Below are 8,959 nucleotides of genomic sequence, written 5' to 3'. Positions count from 1 at the left end.
ATGCACGTCCTGCACATGTATCCTGGAATGTAAAATAAAATAAAATAAATAATAAAAAATTAAATTAAATTAAAAAAAAGAAAATATGAATATCCAGCCCTAAGAAAACAAACAAACAAACAAACAAACAAACCAAAAAACCCAAAAAAACAAGTAGGGGATGTTCACTCTCATCACTACTATTCAACATTGCAGTAGAAGTCCCAGCCAGAACAATAAAACAAGAAAAAGAAATAAAAGTCATGCAGATTGAAAGATGGAGAAATAAAATATCCTTATTCACAGGTGACAGATGATTGTCTGCATAGAAAATTCCAAGTAATCTACTCAAAAAGCACCTAGAATTCATAAGTGATTTTAGCAAGGTTGCAGTATAGAAGGTCAACCCACAGAAATCAATTGCATTTCTATACACTAATAGTTAACAAATAGAAGCTGAAAATTTTAGACAATAATATTTACAATAGCTGCCTCAAAAGTGAAATCTAACAAAATATGCATGGGATCTATATACTGAAAAGTATAAAATCTGATGAAAGAAATAAAAGAAGACCCAAATAAATGGAGAGAAATACTGTGCTCATGTGTTGGAAGACTCATGATTAAATCATGAGTCGTGTGTGTGTGTGTGTGTGTGTGTGTGTGTATTAGTTTCTCTCTCTCTCTCTCTCTATATATATATATATATGGAAATTATGTAAAATCTATAAATTGGGTTGGAAAGAACTGATACTACCTGTTTCTCTCTCTCTCTCTCTCTCTCTCTGTCCCAGAGAAATTTGATCAACTGGTCTCTCTCTATATGGAGAGAGAGAGAGAGAGAGATACAATATCAGTTCTCCCCAACCTGATTTATAGATTTTACACAATTTCAATCAAAATCCCACAAGAAATCTTGTAGATATAGGGAAGCCAATTCTAAAAGTTATGTGAAAAATCAAAGAAACTGTAATATTCAAAACAATTTTGAGAAAGAATAATTAAGTGGAAGATCTCACATTGCTTGATTTTTTTTCCAAGTTGGAGTCTTGCACTGTTGTCCAGGCTGGAATGCAATGGTGTGATCTCAGCTCACTGCAACCTCTGTCTCCCAGGTTCAAGTGATTCTCTTGCCTCAGCCTCCCAAGCATTGCTTGATTTTAAGACTTACCATAAAGCTATAGTGATCAAGACAGGGTAGTACTGGTGAAAAATTAGATGTATAAATCAAAGGAACAAAAAATAAAGTCCAGAAATAGACCCAGAGAAATTTGGCCAATTGATTTTTTGATAAAGGGCAAAGAAAATTCAATTGAGAAATTATAGCATTTCCAACAAATAGTGTTGGAACAATTGCACATTCTTATGCCAAAAACAAAAAACAAAACAAAAAAAAAACAGAAAAGAGAAAAAAAGAACCTTGACCTAAACTCCCCTCATTATACAAAAATTAACTCAAAATAGATTATACATCTCAAGGTCAAATGTAAGAGTATTAAACATTTATCGAAAAACATATGAGAGGCCAGGCGTGGTGGCTTATGCCTGTAATCCCAGCACTTTGGGAGGCTGAGGTGGGCGGGTCACCTGAAGTCAGGAATTCAGTTCCGCTCAGGTGGATCACCTGAGACCAGCCTGGCCAACATGGTGAAACCCCGTCTCGACTAAAAACACAAAAATTAGCTGGAAATGGTGGCGCATGCCTGTAATCCCAGCTACTTGGGAGGCTGGGGCAGGAGAATTGCTTGAACCCCCGCCTGGGCAACAAGAGCGAAACTCAGTCTAACAAAAAAAGAAAGAAAGAAAGAGAGAGAGGAAGGAAGGAAAGAAGGAAGGAAGGTACAGAGGGAGGGAATGAGGGAGGGAGGGAGGGAGAAAATATTTTTGATCACAGTTAGGCAAGGAGTTCTTAGATATGACATCAAAAGCATGATCCACAAAAAAATCAAGAAATTGAACTTTATCAAAATTTAAACTTTTACCCTTAGAAAGGCACTGCTAAGAGAACAAAAAGACAAGGTACAATTTGAGAGAAAATAATTGCAAAGCACATATCTGACAAAGACTTTATCTACAATGTAAAGAACTCTGAGAAATCAACAGCAAGAAAACAAAAACCCAATTTAAAAAATGGTCAAAACACTTGAGCAGACACTTCACCAAAGGAGACATGCAATAGCAAATGAGCGCATGAAAAGACATTCAACATTATTAGCCATTAGGGAAATGAAAATTAAAACCATAAGATTCCACTACACATCCATTAGCTTGTGATAAGTTAGATTCACATTGTAATCCCCAGAACCACTAAAAAACAGTTATAGATAAAAAACTAATAGAAGAAATAAAATGGAATATAAAAATATTTCTTTAATCAAAAGAAGGCATGAAAGGAGCGTGAGTAGAACTGAAACCAGATGACACAATTAGAAAAAAGAAAGAAGGTATAATTAAACGAAATAATAATAATTACATCATATGTAAATGAACCAAACACCCCAATTAAAAGCCAGAGATTGTCAGATTGGATAAAAACGTAGGACCCAACTATTTGTTATCTACAAAAGATGTACTTTATTTATTTAAGAGACAAGGTCTCACTCTGTTGCCCAGGCTGGGGTGCAATCACACAATCATAGCCCCCTGCAGCCTCTAACTCCTGGGCTCACATGATCCTCCCACCTCAGTCTCCTGAGTAGCTGGGACTACAGGTGTGTGCCACCACACCCCTTGAATTTTTAAATTTTTTGTAGAGACAGGGTCTTGCTATGTTGCCCAACCTGGCCTTGAACTCCCAGCCTCAAGCAAACCTCCCACCTTGTTCTCCCAAAGTGCTGGGACTACAGGTGTGAGCCACTGTGCCTAGCCAGGATATTCTCAAATGCAAAGATATAAATAGTTTCAAAGTAAACTAGTGGAAAAAAAATAAACCTTGGAAACAGTACTCCAAGAAATGCCAGAGTGATGATATTACCAGACAAAATAGACTATAAGACAGTGAGTATTATCAGAGAGAAAGAAGAATATTTCACCATAAAAAGGAGGTCAATATATCAGAAAGAAATGTAGTTGTGAACAGACATAACCACATAGCTTCAAAATATATGAAGCAAAATCTGTCAGGTCAAAAGAAATGGGCAAGACCATAGTTGGAGATTTTAACATACCCCACTCAGTAAATAATAGAGGAGATAGAAAAAGATCAGAAAAGATATAGGAAATATGAATGACATTATCAACCACATTGACATAACTACTACTTATGAAATACTACACCCAACAAATGAGACTATACATTTTTTCAAATGCATACAGAATATTCATCAAGATAAACCAAATGCTAGGCCATAAAACAACAATGGATTCCAAAATATTAAAATCTCAGAATATGTTCTATGGCAACAATGGCAGTAAATTCAGAATTAAAAACAATAAGATATCTAGAAAGGCCTTAAGATATTTGAAAATTAAACAATATCCTCTGAGTAACCCATGGATCAAAGAAGAAATCACAATGAAAATTAGAATATATTCCAAACTGATAACATATTAAAATTGGTGGGGTGTACTTAAAGCAAGGCTTAGAGGAAAATTTATAGCTTGAAATGTTTATGTTAGAAAGGAAGTAATAAAACCATGATCTAAGTTCATCTTAAGAAACTAGAAAAAGAAGAGCACATTAACCCTAATGAAAGGAGAAGTAGGGAAAAAATATAGAGCAATAGTCAATGTAGTGGAAAAAAGACAAGCAATAGAGAGAATTAGCAAAGCCAAGAGATGAGTCTTCAACTTGATTAATGCAATCCATAAACACCTAACAAGACTGATCAGGAAAAAAGGAGTTAAAACACAAATAGCCAGTACCAAAAATGATAGAGGGATTATCACTACAGATCCTATGGATATCTCACAGGAAATAGGAGACTGTTATGATAAACTTGATGCCGATAAATTCAACAGTTTAGATGAAAGAACCAAATAATTGGAAAAAAAATAGTATTAAAATTGACACAAGATGACATAGTAAGTCTAAATAGCCCTATATCTATTAAAAAATTGAATTTGTTATAGAAAATTTTCCCACAAAGACAGTTCCAAGCCCAGATATCTTCACTGGTTAATTCTATCAAACTTGTAGAGAAGATATATTATCAATCATACACAACCTCTTTCAGAAAATAGAGGAGAAGGAGACACTTCTCAAGTCATTTTATATGGCCACCATAATCATGATACCAAAACCAATAAAAGAAAATTATAGGCCAATATCACTCACAAATGCAGACATATAACTCCTTTAAGAATTAGTTGGAAATCAAAACTAACAATACATAAAAAAATGCACCCTGACCAAATTAGGTTATCTAAGGAATTCAGGTACAAAGTTAATTTAACATTCAAAAACAAGTCAATACACTGTAGTCAATTCATACCAAAGTATTTACTTTGAAATAAATTAACAACGTAAGATGCATGAGTAAAGGAATGGATAGAGAAATAGATATATGATAAAGCAAGTATAGTAAAAGATTAATGGTATAATGTAGTTGGTGGGTATATGGTTCACCAAAAAATCCTTTCACTTTGGCCATACATTTGAAAATAACTTTTCATAACAAAATTATGGAAAAAACAAATCAATTTAACCAACCATATTAACAGCATAAAGAAGAAAAAACATGACCACTTCAATAGATACAGAAAAAGCGTTTGAAAAATCCAATATTCATTTATGATTTTTTAAAACTCTCAAGTAGGTATAGAAGGGAACTTCCTTAATCTGATGAAAGACATCTCCCAAAACTTACATCTAGCATCATAGTTAGTAATGAAATAGTGAATTTCACCATTAAATTTTTCTCCACCTTAAGATAGGAAAAAGAGCAAGGATATCTACTCTCATCATTTCTATTCAACATTGTACTGGTGATCCTAGTCATTGCAATAAGTCAAGAAAAGGAAAAAAGGCATGCCAGTTTGATAAGAAGAAATACAACTGTCATTTACATATGACATTATTTTTACAGAGAATTTACAAAACAACTACTAGAACTAATAAATGAGTTTATCAACATCTCCAGATGCAAGATCAATACAGAAATCAATTTATTTTTAGATTCTACTAGCAAAATGGAAAAATAAAAATTTCAAAAATCAGTTTATAATAGTGTTATAAGACATAAAATACTTAAGAATAAATCTACCAAAAGACATCTAATACCTGTACACTGAAAATTATGGAAAAATGATAACAGTGTTTAAAGAAAACTTAAAAATTGGAGAGCCAGGTGCAGTGCTATAATCCCAGCACTTTGGGATGCTGAGGTGGAGAGGATCACTTGAGGCCAGGAGTTCAAGACCAGCCTAGGTAACACAGTGAGACTCCTGTTTCTATAAAACATTTTTAAAAATTAGCCAGTTATGGTGGCACACGCCTGTAGTCTCAGCAACTTGGGAGGCTGAGGCAGGAGGATCTCTTGAGCCCAGGAATTCAAGGCTGCAGTGAGTTATGATTGTGCAACTGCACTTCAGCCTAGGTGGCAGAGTGACCCTGTCTCAAAAAAAAAAAAAAAAAAAAGTCATGTTCGTGGATTGGAAGACTCAATATTGTAAAAAAGTAAATTCTTCCCCAAATTGATCTTTAGACTTTATGCAATCCCAAGCTCCTAGCAGGCGTTTTTGTAGAAATTCACAAGCCAGCTATAAAATGTATGTGAAAATGTAAGTGACATAGATTAGTCCAGTCTTGAAGAAGAAGAACGAACTTGCAGAACTTAACGCTCCTCACTTTCAAGTTTGTAAATCTTAAAGTAATCAAAATAGTGTGGCATTGGTCTAAGGATAATCAACTAAATAAATGAACTAGAATAAGAGTCCGTAAATTGACCCATACTTACACAGTCAGCTGATTTTCAATAAAAGCAGCAAAGCAAAACAATAGGGAAAAAAAGGTCTTTTCAATAAATGTAGTGAAATAATTGGAAAAATAACCTACGAAGAAAAATTTAATCTCAACTCCCACTCTTCACCATATACAAAATTTAATTTGAGATGGATCAGAGTCCTAAACATAGGCACTAAACTGTAAAGCTTTCAGAAGAAAGCACAGGACAATACCTTCAGGATGTGAGGGTAGACAAAGATTCCTCAGATAGGATACAGAAAGCAATAACCATTAAAAAATTTAATTTTTAAAATTAATTTAGTCATTAAGTTTTTTAACTTTTATAATGAAATAATAGCTGACTTAGACAAAAATTTCAATATAGTAGTACAATAAGTTCCTGTATGCCCTTTATCCAGATTCTCCAAATGTTAACATTTTTACTGCATTTGCTTTTTCATTCTCTTAATTGATAGAAATTATTATATTATTTTTAATATTTTGAATGTAAGTGGCATCCATGATGTCTCTTTACTCCTAAACAACATTCTCTTATATAACTGTAGTTGAATTGTCAAAGTCTTATTAATATTAATATAATACTATTATTTAATCTATAGATTGTTAAAATTTCAATAACTTTGCTACTAATGTTCTTTATAGCAAAGAAAAATTTATAAATATATGCAGCAAAGTATCTGAAAGGTATTAGTATCCTGGTTACAATATTTCTGGGTTCTAACATGCTTGTTTTTTAGTTTAGTCTTTCTGTTTATGTGTATTTTCTCATTTTTTTTCAACTTCTTGGTCAATTTTCATTAAAAACTTATTCCTTAAAACTTTTTACAGTATTTTTTGAATTTTTTTTACTGCATATATGGGTCTTCACTTCATTTTTCAGTAAAGACAACTTATTTAGTTATCAGTGTCCCATCATTTGATAAGACCAATGGAGGGTTTGGATAGTAGCCCAGCTGTTTTTGAATTGCTTGAAGAGAATCTTGTAAATTTGTAGTCCAGAGGTAATTCTGCGATTATTTCAATACTTGGAATTACAATAGTGCTGTAAGTACTGATTCTCTTACAAGACTATGTACAAACCAAGGAGTCTTCTGTATTTTCCAGTCCCAACACTGAATCAATAAAAAAAAAAAGGAGCCTCATTTTTTAGATGAAGTATTTAGAGGCTTTGCCTTTGGTCCCTCATATTTTCCTTTTTCTCTAGAGGCTCTGACTTCTCAGGCCTCTGACTCCTTGCACCTTCATCCCTCTGAGTTCTTCCAGGATAAGAACTGTCTCCCAATTACTATAGTGATGAGCCAGGAAAATATCTGAATGCATGCCGTAATAAACAACCTTGGGTTCAGGTTTGCCATTGATTTTCTTCAGAAGTTCATAGAGGTGGACAGCGTTCCCTTGGGAGCACCAGCCAGGTTTATCCAGAGATGGCAGCGCCTCCTGCTCCTCATCATTCTCTGCATCCAGAAAGGTCTCTGACTTGGTAAGTGGGAGAAGAAACCAGGCTTCAATGCATTTGTAATCACAATGTCAAAAAGGTCTGCAAAATCATTCCCGAGGATATATTCGCAGAGAAGTCTACAGTAATCACTGTGAGAACTGGTAATTAACAGAAGAATTTTCCCAGCATTCTTTAGCTGTCGAAACCATTTTTTCACAGATTTAGGACAACTGTGTAAATATCTGCCTGGATCTCTTTTTACTTCTGGAATATATATTCCACAGTTTTCCTTAAAAGCTGACATTTTATAATTGTGTTGTATAGCAGCAACTATATCCTTCCAAAAATCAAATGTTTTTTGACCATTGTTTGTTGTTAAATAGTCCACCACCCTGGTACATAGAAGAGCTCCTGGCAGGTCAAAGTAGTTGTAAAAATAATACTTTCATGAGCAGCAAGCCATTCCAGTGTCCGACAAGAAATGCTTCCACCCTTTCTTGCCATATGTCTCTGCCAGCACCTCTGGAGTCATCATCTTGGTGCCATGGCTTGCCCTGAGAACAGTGCCATTATCAGCAAGTTTAAGGAAGTTCCTATCTTCTAGATCCAATGCCAAACCCTTGCAACAGAAATTCCAATCCTCTGGGGTCACATTGAGCAATTCCTTATCATACCCTTTCTCCTTAACTAAGAACTGGGCAAAGCTATTATAAATGATTGGGGCGCTCTCGGGCAGGTTGTAGTGACACAGGGTGTGGTCCAGGTAGAATCCGACCACATCGCAGGCGTCCAGGGAGAAGTGCTGAGCCATGGCTGCACTGGGAGCACCGGGGAGCGCCTCGGCCCAGGAGGGTGCAAGCTTTTCTCACTTTTTAAAATGAGTATGTATTAATTTTGTAATAAGAAGAAGCTACTATTAATAAATAAAAAATAAAATGAAATATGTGTATGTGAGAAAACACTATTAGGAAATTCACGGAATAGGCAAGCCACAGACAGGGAGAAAACATTTGCAAACTATGTATCTAACAAAGGACTTATGTTCAGGGTGCATAACAAATTTCTACAACTCAACAATAAAAAGACAAATGACCCAATTAGAAAATGGGCAAAAGACGGCCAGGCGCGGTGGCTCATGCCTGTAATCCCAGCACTTTGGGAGGCCGAGGCAGGTGGATCACGAGGTCAGGGGTTCAAGACCAGCCTGACCAACATGGTGAAACCCTGTCTCTACTAAAAATACAAAAATTGGCTGGGTGTGGTGGCGGGCACCTGTAATCCCAGCTACTTGGGAGGCTGAGGCAGGAGAATTGCTTGAACCTGGGAGGTGGAGGTTGCAGTGAGCCGAGATCACCACTGCACTCCAGCCTGGGCGACAGAGCAAGACTCTGTCTCAAAAAAAAAAAAAAAAAAAGAAAACGGGCAAAAGACTTTGACAGATATTTCACAGAGAAAAGGAATATTAATGGCCAATAAGCAAGGGTAAAAGTGTTCAACATCACTAATTATCAGGAAAATGCAAATTACAGCCACTGCATGCATTAAAATGGTTAAATTTTTAATTAAAACAATTAAGGTTGGGCACAGCGGCTCATGCCTCTAATTCCAACACTTTGAGAGGCCAAGGCAGGAGGATC

At 35.3% G+C, this 8,959-nt stretch overlaps 1 pseudogene; it reads right to left on the bottom strand.

Annotated features, from left to right (window-relative positions):
• Window positions 1-6,774: 6,774 nt before the first annotated feature.
• Window positions 6,775-8,133, bottom strand: LOC465868 (5'-nucleotidase domain-containing protein 1-like; annotated as a pseudogene).
• Window positions 8,134-8,959: the final 826 nt, after the last annotated feature.

This window comes from Pan troglodytes, chromosome X (assembly GCF_028858775.2).
Source record: "Pan troglodytes isolate AG18354 chromosome X, NHGRI_mPanTro3-v2.0_pri, whole genome shotgun sequence".
NCBI classification, from domain to species: Eukaryota; Metazoa; Chordata; class Mammalia; order Primates; family Hominidae; genus Pan; species Pan troglodytes.
Note: the sequence above shows the minus strand (reverse complement) of the source record. Positions and strands in the feature narration are given on the sequence as shown.